The following is a 16,017-nucleotide window of genomic DNA, read 5'->3' as shown; positions in this document are numbered from 1 at the left end:
ATTACTATTTTAATTTTATCTTTAATGATTTGCTTTTAATTTATAGCCACAAAAATATCATGACATATATTTAAAATCATAAATTTTAAAAGTTATTCATTTTTTCTTAAACTCCATTGTCAATCAAACAATCTCACATAAAATGAAATTAAGGAAGTAATTCTAGCTGTCTTCGTGTCATTTGATAATGTGAAGCAGTTCAAGTTGGTAACAATTACATAGTTACTGCCAGCTGAAAGCCATAAAGGGACATACGTTTTGGAAATGATAAAATTAAGGTCCAAATTATTTTTTATGTACATATAGTAGTTCTTGAATCCTTCTACTTTTTAGTATTTTTACCTTTTTATATTTTGAATATTTTTAGTGAAAATTCTTGTTCCCTGTGTATAGCTAGTAGTAGTTGCTGCTGCCGCAGTCAATATCGCTCTGTTAATGGCTTTCCCATCACTACTACAACTCATTGAACTCTTATAATTTCCGCATAAAAATCTATCAACAATAATCTTGCCTTGTCCCACAATTGAATTCTTTCACAATTCCTCTACACTTTCTTCCTCCTCATTTCCACGTTTTTTATACACTTTTGTAGCATCCAGTCGATGTACACGGTAGGAATGATGGATGTGTTCATAACACGCACCAGAAGATAATAATAATCCTAGACAGGTCTTTTCGCGTTTAAAATTTATTTACATGTCAAAGATCGGATCTAAGACGTATCTGGTGAAGAGAGTCTCGTTTCAAAAATTTCTTCGATAGTGCGAAGACTCTATTCGTATCCACACCGAGATTGGTCCTTACTATCAACTCTTTGATCAATGAACCCGCGAACAAATTGAATGAAAATATTATGTTAAATTTTTTCTCAAAAATCTCAACTCAAAAGTAGAAGAACAAGAAACATCTTTCTTGTAATATTCTTTTCTGTCTTGGCTTTGTATTGCACTCTCACTTTCACAAGTGGTTCAAGACTTACTGCCCAAAGTTGCACGACGATTCTTGTACGTCTTTCTCTTAATTTTGTGGCTTCTTAAAAGTATTATTTTGACCATGGATTTTCATGTCAATTGGACATATTTATAACCGCTGAAAATCCTTTTCACTATATAAAGAAAAGGTTAGAGGCGGTGAACTTTTGTACAATTCTAAACCAAAAGTAAGTTTGCTATTGTTGAAAAATTAAATCTCATTCTAAATGAGATTGTGGGTGCCCACATGTTGGACTTTCCAATACAATTCAAATTTAGATTCTTGTCTAAACCGAAAATAAGTTTGCTATTGTTAAAAAATTGAATCTCATTCTAAATGGGATTGTGGCTGCCCACATGTTGGACTTCCACGTGAATCCAAATTCACTTTCAAAGTTTCCACCAAGCTTCTTTCTTAATTAATATTCTATATAACATCTTTTAAATAAAATAAGTATTAATTATATATATCACATATATATCTTAACCAAGAGATACAATTTAATTTTCTATTCCAAATAGAAAATTTTAAGTTGTTCACATATTAATTATATCCTCTGTGCTAACAAAGAATATAATAATATTTTATTGGACTAATAACTAAATTTATTTGACTAATTAAATTTTTTAATTTAATTATCAAATAATAAAATAATTAATTCTTTAGCAAATATCAGAACACTCGTCATTGTGCGACCCCATTGGTTCAATACTAAGCCGGTAGTAAATTGATCACATCAATGTACTAATCAAGGTGGCATCTAGCAACACTCCTCAACGACCAGATAGAATGAAGTATACAATTTACTCCCAAGAACCAGTAGAAGAATAATATAGAAATTCTTTCTGTCCTTATAGCTCTGGGTCACCCCTAGGAAATGATTCAATTGTCAAATCCTAATAGGCGACAAACTATGTGTTCATGTCAAATATAATCGACCATTGAATGACCTAAGAAACTCTTTTCTTCTTTCATTCAATTGCCGTGGCCAAGATCTTAGTTTGATCGTTTATAATTCATGACAACATGGAGCTTAAACTCATTACCAAGAGTTGACAGATTTCATCTTGATCAATCACTAATTTTACAAGTATTTAATCATACCTAATATCCTTTCAACTATCGTCCTATAGCCATATGTGTCTAGTATCAAAGCACAATAAATAACTTGTCAATTACTATGATGATATCAGGTCAAAGGAAACTCTTACATCACATTCTTCAAGAGAATATCCTATTGACAGTTTTATGATAATTCTAACTATTAGGAATTATCCAATGAGTCGGTTCAATAATCATATCTCTATATGCATCATCTATCCATGTGATTTAGTTAATGAGATCAACTAATCTTTATCCAATAAATACGGTCACATAAATATTGATCTAACCGAATTACTAATGTCCAAATTAATAATCCTACGATCAAGAATAAATTTAGATTAAATTATAAGAAACTTTACTCTCACTATCATGATCTCCATCACGATGACAAGTCTCAAAATTTAATCAAGGACCTTATTAAATTAATCAAGCAATTAATAATAAATATGATAAACGAATATCAAATGCCATATATTTTTATATCAAATAAAATTCACAAAAATATGTTCAAATCATCAAATATGAGATTGGATCTAGGTCATATCTAATATATCCCTAACAATCTTCCATTTGCACTAGAGCCAATCTCTCTTGTACTTCATTCCCAATTTCCACTTGTGCTTGTCAAACTCCTTTGCTCCAAGAGCTTTAGTGAATGAGTCTGCAACATTTTCCTTTCCATCAACCTTTTGAATCTCGACGTCTCCACGTTCAATAATTTCTCTTATCAAGTGATACCTTCGCATGACTTGTTTAGATTTTTGGTGTGATCTTGGTTATTTTGCTTGAGCAATGGCTCTAGTATTGTCACACAATAATGGAATTACACCTTCTATTGAAGGAACCACACCAAGTTCAGTTAAGAACTTTTTCATCCATACAGCTTCCTTAGAAGCTTCATTAGCTGCTATATATTCTGCTTCAGTCACTGAATCAGCTACTGTAGCTTGTTTGGAGATTTTTCAACTCACTGCACCACCATTTAAGGTGAATACATAACTAGAAATAGATTTGCTATCATCTCTATCTGAAGAGAAGCTTGCATCAGTATAACCTTCAAGTTTCAACTCAGAATCTCCATAAATGAGGAATTGGCCTTTAGTCCTTCTTAAGTACTTAAGAAGGGTCTTTACCACCTTCCAATGTTCCTCACCAGGATTTGCCTGATATCGGCTAGTCACTCCTAGTGCATAAGCCACATCAGGACGTGTACATATCATGGTATACATGATAGCTCTCACTGCACTAGCGTATGGGATCCTACTCATGCGTTCTCTCTCTTCAGGTATTTTAGGACAATCCTCCCTACTGAGAGTAATTGCAGTGCCTATCTGTAGATAGACTCTTTTGGAATTATCCATGTTATACCTCTTTAAGATGCTATCACTGTACAAGGACTGGGAAAGCCCAAGCATCTTCCTAGATCTATCTCTATAGATCTTTATTCCAAATATATAAGTTGTTTCTCTTAAGTCTTTCATAGAGAACTGTTCAGATAGCCAAATTTTGGTACTTTGCAATGCTGGTACATCATTTTTGATGAGCAATATATCATCAACATAAAGTATTAAGAATATAATTGTGCTCCCACTAACCTTTTTGTACACACAAGGTTCTTCTTTGCATCTAACAAAATTGAATTTTTCAATTGTCTTGTTAAAGCGAATATTTCAATTTCGAGAAGCTTGCTTTAGTCCATAAATGGATCTATGTAGCTTGCAAATTTTATTCTGATCAGGCGGAGATGTGAAACCTTCAGGTTGTGTCATGTACACATCCTCTTCTAGCTCACCATTAAGAAAAGTTATTTTCACATCCATTTGTCATATTTCATAATCGTAGTATGTTGCTATAGTAAGCAAAATCCGAATTGATTTGAGCATTGCCACGGGAGAGAAAGTCTCATCATAGTTGACTCTTTCTTTCTGATGATATCCCTTGGCAACAAGACAGGCTTTGTAGGTATCCACCTTTCCGTCTACTCCAATCTTTTTCTTAAAAACCTATTTACAACCTATAGGTTTAATATCCTTTGAAGGTTCAACTAAAGTCCATACTTTATTTTCCTTCATGGATTCCATTTCGGATTCCATGGCCTTTTGCCATCTCTCATAGTCAGAACTTTGTATAGCCTCTTCATAGGTCTTAGGGTCATCATCATTTTGATCAACCTCATTTGATACATAATCTTGTACCATTAGATTATATCTAGTTGGTACATGACATTCGCGTGTAGACCTTCTAAGTGGTGCTTGTGCAACTTGCTCACCTTATGTTGGATTTGGCTGTTTTTTAATTTGGTTTGGAACTGGTTCATTAACTTGTTCTTGAACTACATTTAGTTCTTGAACTTCAACTATTGAAGATGGAAACTTCCTTGTCAACTTCAAAACATCCAATAAAGGCTCTTCTACTTGTGTCTCATGATCTTGATATTGTGTTTATTTATTGGTTTCTTGAACTTCATCAAGTTCTATTTCTCTACTATAATTTTCTTCTAAAAGAAATTCCCTTTCCAAAAAGGTTGCTCCTCTAGACACAAACACTTTATAGTCAGAAGGGTGATAGAAATAATATCCCATTGTTTCTTTGGGATACCCTATGAACCTACACTTATCAGATCTTGAGTCAAGTTTATCAGATTGTAGTCTCTTAACATAAGTTGGACAACCCCAAACTTTAATATGCTTAAGGTTAGGCTTACGTCCTTTTCATATCTCATATGGTGTTATAGAGACTGACTTAGTGGGAAGTTTATTAAGTAAGTATGTTGCTGCTTGCAAAGCATATCCCCATAAATATATTAGAAGATCAGTGAACCCCATCATAGATCTTACTATATCTAATAAGGTTCGATTTCTCCTTTCAGACACACCATTATGTTGTGGTGTTCCTGGAGGTGTCCAATGTGAGATAATCCCATTCTCTTTGAGATACCTCGTAAAATCTTCACTAAAATATTCTCCACCTCTATCAGACCTTAGTACCTTGATACTTTTACTCATCTATTTCTCAACTTCACTACATAACCTTTTGAACATTTCAAAAGATTCAGATTTGTGTTTCACAAGATAAACAAATCCATATCTTGACATATCATCAGTGAAGGTGATGAAGTAAGAATATCCATCTCTAGCTTGAATTTTTATGGGCCCACAAACATCTGTATGAATTAGTCCCAATAATTGAGTAGCTCTTTCTCCACTTCCAATAAATGGAGATTTGGTCATTTTTCCTTTGAGACAAGATTCATAAGTTGGATATGATTCAAAATCATACTTGTGAAGGTACCCGTCATTGTACAACTTGTTAATTCTTTTCTCTCCAATATGACCAAGCCTACAATGCCAAAGGTATGTATGATTTACTTGATCATCTCTTTTCCTCTTAAGACTTGAAACATGCATAATCGAATTAGTATTTACATTAGGTAAGACATAAACATCATGTTAGAGATATCCGGTCACATATAAATTATCACCATAATAAATAGAGCAAATACAATTGCTTATAATAATGCAAAAACCACGTTTGTCTAACATAGAATTTGAAATTATATTCGAAACAAATTTAGGAACGCAATAACAATCATCCAACATAAGTACTTTGACCGTAGGAATTATTAAAGAAATTGATCCTATAGCTACGACCGCAACTTTTGCACCATTTTCAACTTGTAGATTAATTTCTCCTTTCTTCAACTTTCTAATTATTTGGAACCCCTACAACATATTACATATGTTATAACCACTACCAGTATCTAATACCCACAATGAAGCATCAGTAGTAATTAAAGAAACTTTTAAAATATTTTTCATTCGAGTCTTACCTTGTTTCTTGTCATTTAGAGTTGCAAGATACTCCTTGCAGTTTCTCTTCTAATGCCCTATATTCTTACAATGGAAACATTCAACATCAGATTGGTCAAATTTGCCTCCTTTGCCTTTGGATTTGGTCACACCACCCTTAGGCGCAGTAGGCTTCTTCTTGTGTTTACTTTTACCCTTACCCTTCTTCTTAGGAGAGTCTCCAACCAACATGACAATTCCTTTTTTCTTCTCAGATGCAAGTTGATTCTCATAATCAATAAGTATCTCATGATGATCACAATCCATTTTATGCATATTAAAATTAATAATAAATTGTGAAAAGGATTCAGAGAGTGACTGCAAGATCAAATCTTGAGAAAGCTCTTTGCACCCCAACTTCTTAAGTTCTTCAATAAGATCAATCATATGATTGACATAGGGTCCAACTGGAGAGTTTCCAGTCAATTTAGATCCATATAAAGCCTTAGATTGCTGGTATCTAGATGTCCTGCTTTGTGTACCAAACATCTTCTTAAGATGTTCAATGATTGCAGTTAGATCCATATCCTGATGTTTCCTCTAGAGATCAGAACTCATAGAAGCGAGAATGATGCATTTGGTAGTAAGACATTCTTCCAAGTATTTCTGATAAATCTTGGTGGCATCATCATCCGAGACTTCTTTGCCAGGCTTATCGATCACATCAATAAGCTTTTCATGCATGAGAACAATTCTCAAATTTCTGTACCAATCATCAAAGTTTGGTCCTACCAACTTGTTGGTCTCAAGTATTTCACGCAGTGATATAGCAGACATATTGAGAAATCTAAAATGTAGGAAAGAAAATATAAGAACATATTTACACATATCATAAAGATATGGACTTTTATCTAAATGATATTTTCACTAATTATTTTAAATTATTTACCCTCATTATAGTTTAAGAAATCTTAATTTTTGTTATTTGGAGTAAAGGAATCTTTCAACAATATGTATGAGCCACTTGGAAGTCAAGTTGTTTCTCACATATATTTTAAAGGTAGGTACACTTACCAATTGCATCCCCATACAATTTTCTTAAATAACTCTATGTCAATTAGTCCCCTGGTAGTCAGGTCGATTCTATTGGCATAGTTGAGTTCAACCATCATGATAACAAAGAACTTATTAAATTTTTATACTCCCCGGATAGTCCAGGCGTCTAGTATAAAATTAAATAAATCTTTCAATCCATGCATCTAATGCAATAAATAATTTTAATATATTCTCAAACTATAAGTCTCCTGGTTGTCAGGTAGCTCCTTATGAATAAGAAATTGTCACGACCCAAATCGCAGGGCCGCAACAGGTACCCGGTGCCTTACACAACCGAGAACCAACGTAACATATCTTTCTTATCATACCGTCATTGGTAAGTGGGCTAGAAGGGCCATCATGAGATAACGGGAATAAAACATAAGGGAATACTAGCCATAGGATGACCCAACATAATATAGAAACTTATACATGTGACATACGGGCCTATAAGGCTGACATGATCATTTGTATACTCAAAACATAGGCCGATAAGGCCATACAAGTATTCATATATATGACATCTGTCTATAAGCCCCTAAGAGTACATAAATATCATAAAGGTCGGGACAGGGCCCCGCCATACTGATCAATACATGTCCAAATCATACTGACCAAATAGGCAACTTCGGAGCAATTGGAGTGCACAAACACCTTCGGCTGAGCTGATAGCCTACTAGGAGAACTCTCAACCTATCTATCGGGACCTGCAGGCATGAAACGCAGCGTCCCCAAGCAAAAGGGACGTCAGTACAAATAAAGTACCGAGTATGTAAGGCATGAAAGCAGTATAGAAAAGACATGAAAGAAACATGGAGTAAAGAACTCAACCTGTAAGTCTGAATAGCTCTGTGAATCATGAAACATTTATAATGTCATGCATATGTGTATAAATGTTATACCATGCATAGGTATATGCGTACATAATATCATTAAGCCTCTGAGGGCATCCCATCATATCATCTCGGCTCTGTGAGCAAAATTATCAACGTATACCAGCTGATAAGTTAGTGGTGCATATATAACGCTACAACCTTTCCCCATACCCTATACCCCATATACTATACACATATATAACTCCATCTGGTCATGGGTCAGTATACATGTATAAATGGATGCAATTCATAATAAAGTAAGTCAATAAGATCTCTTAGAATGTCATAAAATCATTATGCCTTCGATTAATATCATAAAATAAACTTTATCAACTTACGTATTTTCTGAGACCCATGAACAGACGATAGAATAATAGGACACATGGAGAATCAAGAACATAGGAACCCCTAGTAATATTAAGAATATAATCATTTATGAAAGTTGCGTGCTTGCTCGTTTCGTTGTATCATATGGATCATGCCAAAAGAAAAGAAGGGATAGCCTTAACATACCTCAAGTCATCAATGCAACTCAACAACAAGATTATGACAACTAGCGCACCAACCCTATAACAAAGAAATACATGTACAACTTAGATGGTGCTAGTATATCACGTATCTCAAATGATAACTCGATTCTAAAATAAAACGAGCAGCATTTTTCCTGATTTTACTGCTCCCTCAAGCTTACTATAGGCGAGATACAAACATAATACAATCAACAACTCAAAAACAATCCACTACAATTCGGGACCTTCAATGCAACAAAAACCCCAAATATACCATAATACACCCAATCAACAAGTTATCAATTAGCCTGAAATTGTAACGATTAGTGACCAGCCTACTACCCTACCACATGTGGCATTTCTCCATACCCTTCATCCTTCCAAACTCCATAAATAAGCAGCACAATAGGCCAACACGAGTGGACTACAAAACTGTCTACTGAAAGTGAAATAAATCGAACTCACGACTTCCTATCACCCTCCCGTGAGTTCTAACTATTAGGAAACGAATTTATCAACCTTACTTGATATATAAAATCTTAAATACAGAAAGTAGACATTTTATTAACTATGAATTACCTTCCAAAACTCAAACTACAAAAAAAAAAAGAGGCGATAGAGCGATACTTACGTCGTAGGGATCGTTCTAATGTTATCGCTTCTTGATTTCGTACCCGGGATTTTAATCTTCATTGAAACCATAGAATAGAGCTTAAGGATATGTTTATGGGTGTTCTATGGTCGTGTTCTATGGAAACAATGAAGATAAAGATGACCTAAGACCTTAATATATCAACTTTTGAAAAATCAAAGAGGTGCCAACTTGGCACTCTATCATTGGCCCTTCTTCCAACGCTTATATCATTTTATATGGAAGTCATATAAATAAATGGTTAAGAGCATTGGAAACTAAATTCCAATACCTTCAATTTGGTATATAATATATCCCAAAAAGACATCATATAAAACACAAAATGTATTGCTTAAAAAGCTTCAGTGACACACATACTTGTCACCTATGCAGTCTGAGCAGTCTCGCAAAATTATAAATATCTCTCTAATCCAATGTCGTATCAACAAACGGTTTAATGACTTAGAAAATAGACTCGTAGATATTCAATTTGATATATAGATCATCCCGTAATTCAAAGTATATTGGGAGAAAAGCTCCGCTATATTTGACCTAATTTTCAGCACATTATGAATGTAACTTGTGATGACCTTTGTCAACTTTTGTTCCATAACTCGCTTGACTTAAAAATGTAACACACGACTATCATACGACTAAAATAACTCATAACATAACCTCCTTATCATGTTAAGAACCCTAGTATCACCCCAAAATTACATGTTATAACATTCCCAACTTGTCGACATTCGACGAAACTTATTTTCTTCAATATGTTTAGCTTCTAAGCCTTTCAACCCTCTTGGTACTTGTTATCCATGATCTTAAAGATTTGTAACCTCCATGGTAACATGATTACTTACTTTATAGACTTTTCAAAGATGATTTTATTTATGAGCTTACATCAATTGACTTACAACGTACTCTTACGTACGAAAACATGGGGTGTAAAATCATTCCCCCCTTTGGAACATTCGTCCTCAAATATTGACTGATGCGCTTATCAGTCTCATAACTCATAGCTCTTACGAATACTTTAATACTGTCTTTGCCATGTAGGCAACTGTTCTGTGAATAAATCCAAAGGCCAGTGCATTCCCCCCTTCAGGCCTCTTTCTCATACCACGATTTGTTGTCAGAATTCTTCCAATCTCGTAACTGTTTCTACCTCCTGTCATGCAGCCTGTACGAATTTGTCCTTGTATGTGCGCCTATATGACTCTTCTATCCTTTTACCTCCAGTTTAAAGACCCGGCCGGTCATTTTGGGTATTACGACCCCATTCCTCTATTTACTGCTCTATTTGTGCTTTATAGCTGTATTATGACCTATTAGATTAGTTAGTTCGGGTCCTGAAGGATTTTGGAATGAATTGAGATACTTAGTCTCATAATGGAAAGCTTAAGTTGGAAAAGTTGATCGGATGTTGTCTTATGTGTAAATGACCCCGGATTTCAATTCTGATGATTCCAGTAGCTCTGTATGGTGATTTTTCACTTAGGAGTGTGTACGAAAAATTATTTGAAGGTCCGTAGTGGAATTAGGCTTGAAATAGCGAAAGTTAAATTTTTAGAATGTTTGACCGGGGGTTGACTTTTTAATATCGGGGTCAAAATCTGATTCTAGAAATGGGAATAGCTTCGTTATGTCATTTATGACTTATGTGTAAAATTTGAAGTCATTCCGGATTGATTTGATGTGTTTCGGCACAAGATACAGAATTTGAAAGTTCTAAGTTCATAGATTTTGAATTGGGGTATGATTCGTCATTTTGATGTTGTTTGATATGATTTGAGGCTTCGACTAAGTTCGTATGATGTTTTAGGACTTGTTGGTATATTTGGTTGAGGTCCCGAGGGGCTCAGGTGAGTTTCGAGGTGGTTTCGGACCATTTCTAGGCCATTTTTAATTGCTGGTTTCTATCTATAGAGGTGTGCATCGCGATCGCGAACATTTGGTCGCGTAAAAGCAGTTTGGGGCCTTGTGAATCGCGATAGCGGAAGCTCTTTCGCGATCACGTAGAACAAAATCTCTGCTGCACTAACCCGACTTTGGAAGCTTATATCTCGCAATCTATAAGGAATTTGGAGATGATCCAAAAATAAAAGTTGTAGCCCCTGATTCTAGTTTTCAGAAAGTCAAACCATTTGTCATTTGGAGTTTTGTAAAAAAGGTTATGGCCATTATACTAGAGGTTGTCTGGAAAAGTTGGGGAGTTTGTTCTTCGCGATCGCGAATGGCAAATTTTGGGCTGGTAATTTTTGTGCTTTGCGATCGCGAAGAGTAAATGCTTGGACAGAAGCTATATTTTGAGGTTTCGGCCATTTTAACACATTTGGAGCTATGGAGCTCGGGTTGAAGCGATTTTTGAGGTGATTTTTACCATATGGATTAGGGTAAGTGATTCTAACTCGATTTTGGTTAAATTATACGAATCTATTGTTATTTTTATCAACATATTAGTGTTTTGGGTTGAAAATAGTAGAAACGTTTATAAACTTTAATTTGAAGATTTGAGGGTCGAGTTGATGTCGGAATTAGATAAAATTGATATGGTTGGACTCGTGGTTGAATGGCCGTTCATATTTTATAACTTTTGTTGGGTTCCGAGATGTGGGCCCCACAGGTGATTTTTTATTTAATTTTAGATTTTTATTGGAGAATTAGTATTTCCTTATGGAATTGATTACATTAATTGGTATTGACTGAATCAAATTAATTGTGGCTAGATTCGAGCCGTTCAAAAGTTGATACGTGAAGAATGGGATTTCTGGAGCATTGTTTAGCTTGCTTGACATTGGATTCGTCTTGTTCGAGGTAAGTAACTCTTGTAATCTTGGAGCTGAGGGTATGAATCCTGAATATACGTATTATGTGAATTATTTGGAGGTGACGCACATGCTAGGTGATGGGTGTGTGGGCATGCACTATAAAAATTGTGACGTAATTGGTTTCGTAAAATTTTGTAGTCAAATAATCTTGGCATTTTCAATGTAGTTTTATGTATTAAAGAAATTGACCTGAGAACCATATTAAAAATCATGCTGAGGCTATGTGCCAGTATTATTTAGACCCACAGAGGTCATATTGCTGTTGAATTATTTATTTAAAATGAAATTTCATATTCAGTCATGTTCATTCATTTCATATCATCTCTCAGTCTCTGTTGCTATTTATTGATTCATCATATCATCATTTTGGGCAAGTTTCATGGCATTCTGATCCCGAGAGACTGGAGAGATTGATGAATGAGTTAGGCCGAGGGCCTGATTGTGAGGATAATTATGGGATCGGGTTGCACGCCACAGCAGGCCATATTGGCTTTATATACTTTATTATTATGTGGATCGGGGCTGCCCGCCTGCAGCAGGCCTTATAGGCTTTATTATAGCACGTGAGTTGTTCGGGCGGATATAGATATTGATACCATAGAACGTGAGTTGTCCGTGCAGCACGTGAGTTGTCGGTGCAAATTATAGCGCTTGGGCTGAAGGAGCCCCTCCGGAGTCTGTACACACTCCCAGTGAGCGCAGGTACCTACTGAGTGCGAGTGCCGAGAGATTGGGAGGATTGAGTGACTGTGAGGACTGAGTGATGGGAAGGACTAAGTGAATTGATACTCTAAGAAGTATGCATATGGTTTTATCACTGAGATACATTGCATTGATATGCACCCATGACATACAGACATAGAGATATATTTTCCTCACGTTGTACGGTATCACGTCATTCATGACTTCTCACACATATTGGCCTATGGGCATAATGATGCATTTTTCACTGGCTATCTAGAAAGAAAATGAAACTTCTTATTTATTGTGGAAAGGATTTTTGGGAAAATTACTGTTTTCAACTTACTCATATTTTTGGCAACTTCGATAAACGATTTGGGTTTTTATTGATGTACTTGAAAGGTAGAACATTTTTCAGAAATCATGTTTTGTTGAGCATTTGATCGTTGAGTTACTTATGGTATTACTTGTTTTATTTTCTTATGAACTATTGTTAGTTATTGAAATTGGACCCGTCCTTGGTACAAGCTCGTCACTACTTTCAACCTATGATTAGATTTATTACTTATTGATTACATGTGGTCGGTTGTACTCATACTACACTTTTTCACCTTGCGTGCAGATATTGGATGTTGATGTTGCTGTACTCGACGGGAGCTAGAATTAAAGACGTACCTGTGTTCCAGTTGTAGCTGCCTCTTGTTCATGGTAGCTTTAAATTTATAAGAATCTGTTTATGTACATTTCGAACAGATGATGTATTTATTTCATACCAGTTTTATAAATTCTAATCTTAGAAGCTCATGAATTGTACTACCAGTTCTTGGAGAAATGTATTGGTTTTATATATTTTCTTTTAATTAATTGCCTTATTAAATTCATTGGAATTAGATAGTTAATAATTGACTTACCTAGCGGGTTGGGTTAGGTGCCATCGCGACTAGTCGGATTTTGGGTCATGACAAAGTGGTATAAGAGCTCTAGGTTTATAGGTTCTACGAGTCATGAGCAAGTGTCTAGTAGAGTCTTGCAGATCGGTATGATGACGTCCATACTTATCTTCGAGAGGCTACAGGGCATTTAGGATAATTTCCCATCTTTCTTTCCTTATCGTGCAGAATTGATTCAGCTTAAAAATATAACTCTTTGAATTCCTTCCACGCATTCGTGTGCGTATGTGAGCGATCGGTATCAGCTGTGTATCGCCGACTTGTGATTTCAGGGATGATATGCTGGATGTGTTAAGATAGATTGAATGTGACAGGAAGTGTTTCCTTGGAATGTAAAGAGGGCCATTGGGTGCTTGATTTTCGTTTGATGTGACGTACAGTCTCGAATTGTAAGTGTGTTGAAGGATCTGTCATGTAGTTTAATTATGGAGAGAATTAAATTTTCATGTCTTGTTCATGAGTTTGGACTCAGGAAGATTAAGTGATTGCGTTAGTAATTGTGGATGCGAAATGTTATAACAAGATGCCAATTTGAGGCTAAGTAGGTGTGTTTCTTATAATGTTGATTGGAGAGTTTCTTTTCTACCAGCGGGTTATATGTGTTGAGATTTGAATTTGAATCTAGTTGAGAAAGTTGACTTGACTGTCAAAAGAATGAAATGCGAGATTAGCGGATGATTGAAGTATTTTATGGTTGGTGTTGCATGGGCCTGAGAAGAATTTTCGTTGAACTGACTGCAGTATTAAGGCAGTAATAGAGTATAGGTATTGTGAGTTATCGAGTGTTTTAATCTATAGCTTTGGCCAAGTGGGGGAGCCTGCTATTGACAATTCAATTTCATGGTTATATGTAAAGGCTTAGTTTTGGGCTGAGGCATACTTGTGGGTTAGTTATGACTTGCAGAGGTTGAGATCGAGGATGACTCGAATAAGGAAATTCCTGGATACGGGTTATATTGCACATATGAATACATGAAAATCATGGAATGAGTGAGTTATTATTTGTGAAGGATGTAGTGCGCACGGAGTATGAATTTGATTGGTGGTGTTAAGGCAGGGGTACTTCTTTGGGTGTTGTTGTGCTATAGGGGCATATGTCTTTCGGCCCGTTTGGGCGGTGCAATTAATATTTGAGCAGAGTGGATGACTCTCGAGAAAGTTCTAATGGATTCAAGATTAAAATGTAACAATTAAGAATTTTTGGCGGGTTTGTTTATGGCTAAAATCTGAGATTTAAGTTGGATGGTGTCGAGACTTGTGGCATTTTTGTATATCAGTATGGATTTTATATTTCGGTATCAGGAAGGTGAATGAAATTTCCTTAGACTCAAATAAGGTATTTTCAGAGTGTGTGTTTCGGTTGTGGTATTTATAGGGGTAATTATGATGTGGTGAGTCTCTACAGATGTTTTGGTGGCAATATTCTTGGGTTTTGGTGACCTACGTGGTTTGGTCGAGTTAGAGGAATTTAGTTCTAATAGCTTGGTTATGTGAAGTTGGATTTCAAAGTGTTCTTGATGGTTTCTACCATGGTTGGAACCAAATATTTTCTACTGGTGTGGGAAATATGTTGTGTATTGTGATTTCTTCCTGGAAGGAAGCAAGAGGAAGATTTCTAACTAACCGGGTATGTAATTTGCTGGTGACTCAGAGTTGATAATGAGATTTTTGTGTTTGTCACATGATGAAATAATAGATGTGGTGTGTTGTGCGGGATTAGGATTTACATGTACAATGTGACAGTTCAGTCTTGAAGAGAAGGTAACGAATATTGGACATAATGGTCAGTTTCAGATATTTCGATGAATGTTAAACTGCTCGGTAATTCCTGAGAAGGGTGCGCATTTCAGAAGGTGCATTGTGTTTTGACTTACGGATGTTCATCGGTATTGCAGTACTTACCTGGTTGATAGACTGTTGATATTCAAATTTTGCTATGTGGCACGGAAGAATTTTAGAAGTATTCCTCGTGGGATGATCGTGAATGAGAGATGTGTTAGACATTCTGGCGGTGGAGTTGGGATCAGATATGGGATTCGTGTGTTCTATGGATTTGGAGACTGGGAGTTCTCAAGAGCAAGTTGTTTTCATGGTTGTGGACTATGAAGTCATGGCCGAAGCTAGCTAGACGATAGTATATATTATGATTCAGTCATTGTGGGATTTCAGAGGGTTATTTATTCATGTGTGGGTGCCCGGAGTTGATTTAGGGGTCCATTGGTAGGCCCAATTAGGATGTGTATTCTACACAGAGCCAGATTGGTTGGCTCCATACTGCTATTATTGAGGGATGTGTTATTCGGTTGTTGTTGAGCTTATTCGTGTTCTGTTATGTTCGGTGAGTTACTCTTCTATGCTACGAGGAGTTGTGATTCGTTGGTTATAAGCACACATGGTGCAGTTCTATTGGGGCCTTATAGCGAAATTTGCGCGAGATGGGTATTTGGGTGATGTATGAGTGGTTGCGCATTGGTTATGTTCTTTCGGGTTTGTGTGGCATTGTGTCATTTGCTTCTCCATGGTTATGGTAATGCATTGTGAGTACTTGATGTCGGATTGCGCGTAGCTATTAATTTTGAGCATG

The 16,017-nt window shown here is 35.8% G+C and overlaps 1 pseudogene; it reads right to left on the bottom strand.

The window, feature by feature from the left end:
* Positions 1 to 222: 222 nt before the first annotated feature.
* LOC104096377 (adenylate isopentenyltransferase 5, chloroplastic-like) overlaps positions 223 to 16,017 on the bottom strand; it is a 36,366-nt pseudogene continuing 20,571 nt past the window's right edge.

Source organism: Nicotiana tomentosiformis, chromosome 6 (assembly GCF_000390325.3).
Source record: "Nicotiana tomentosiformis chromosome 6, ASM39032v3, whole genome shotgun sequence".
Taxonomy (NCBI): domain Eukaryota; kingdom Viridiplantae; phylum Streptophyta; class Magnoliopsida; order Solanales; family Solanaceae; genus Nicotiana; species Nicotiana tomentosiformis.
Note: the sequence above shows the minus strand (reverse complement) of the source record. Positions and strands in the feature narration are given on the sequence as shown.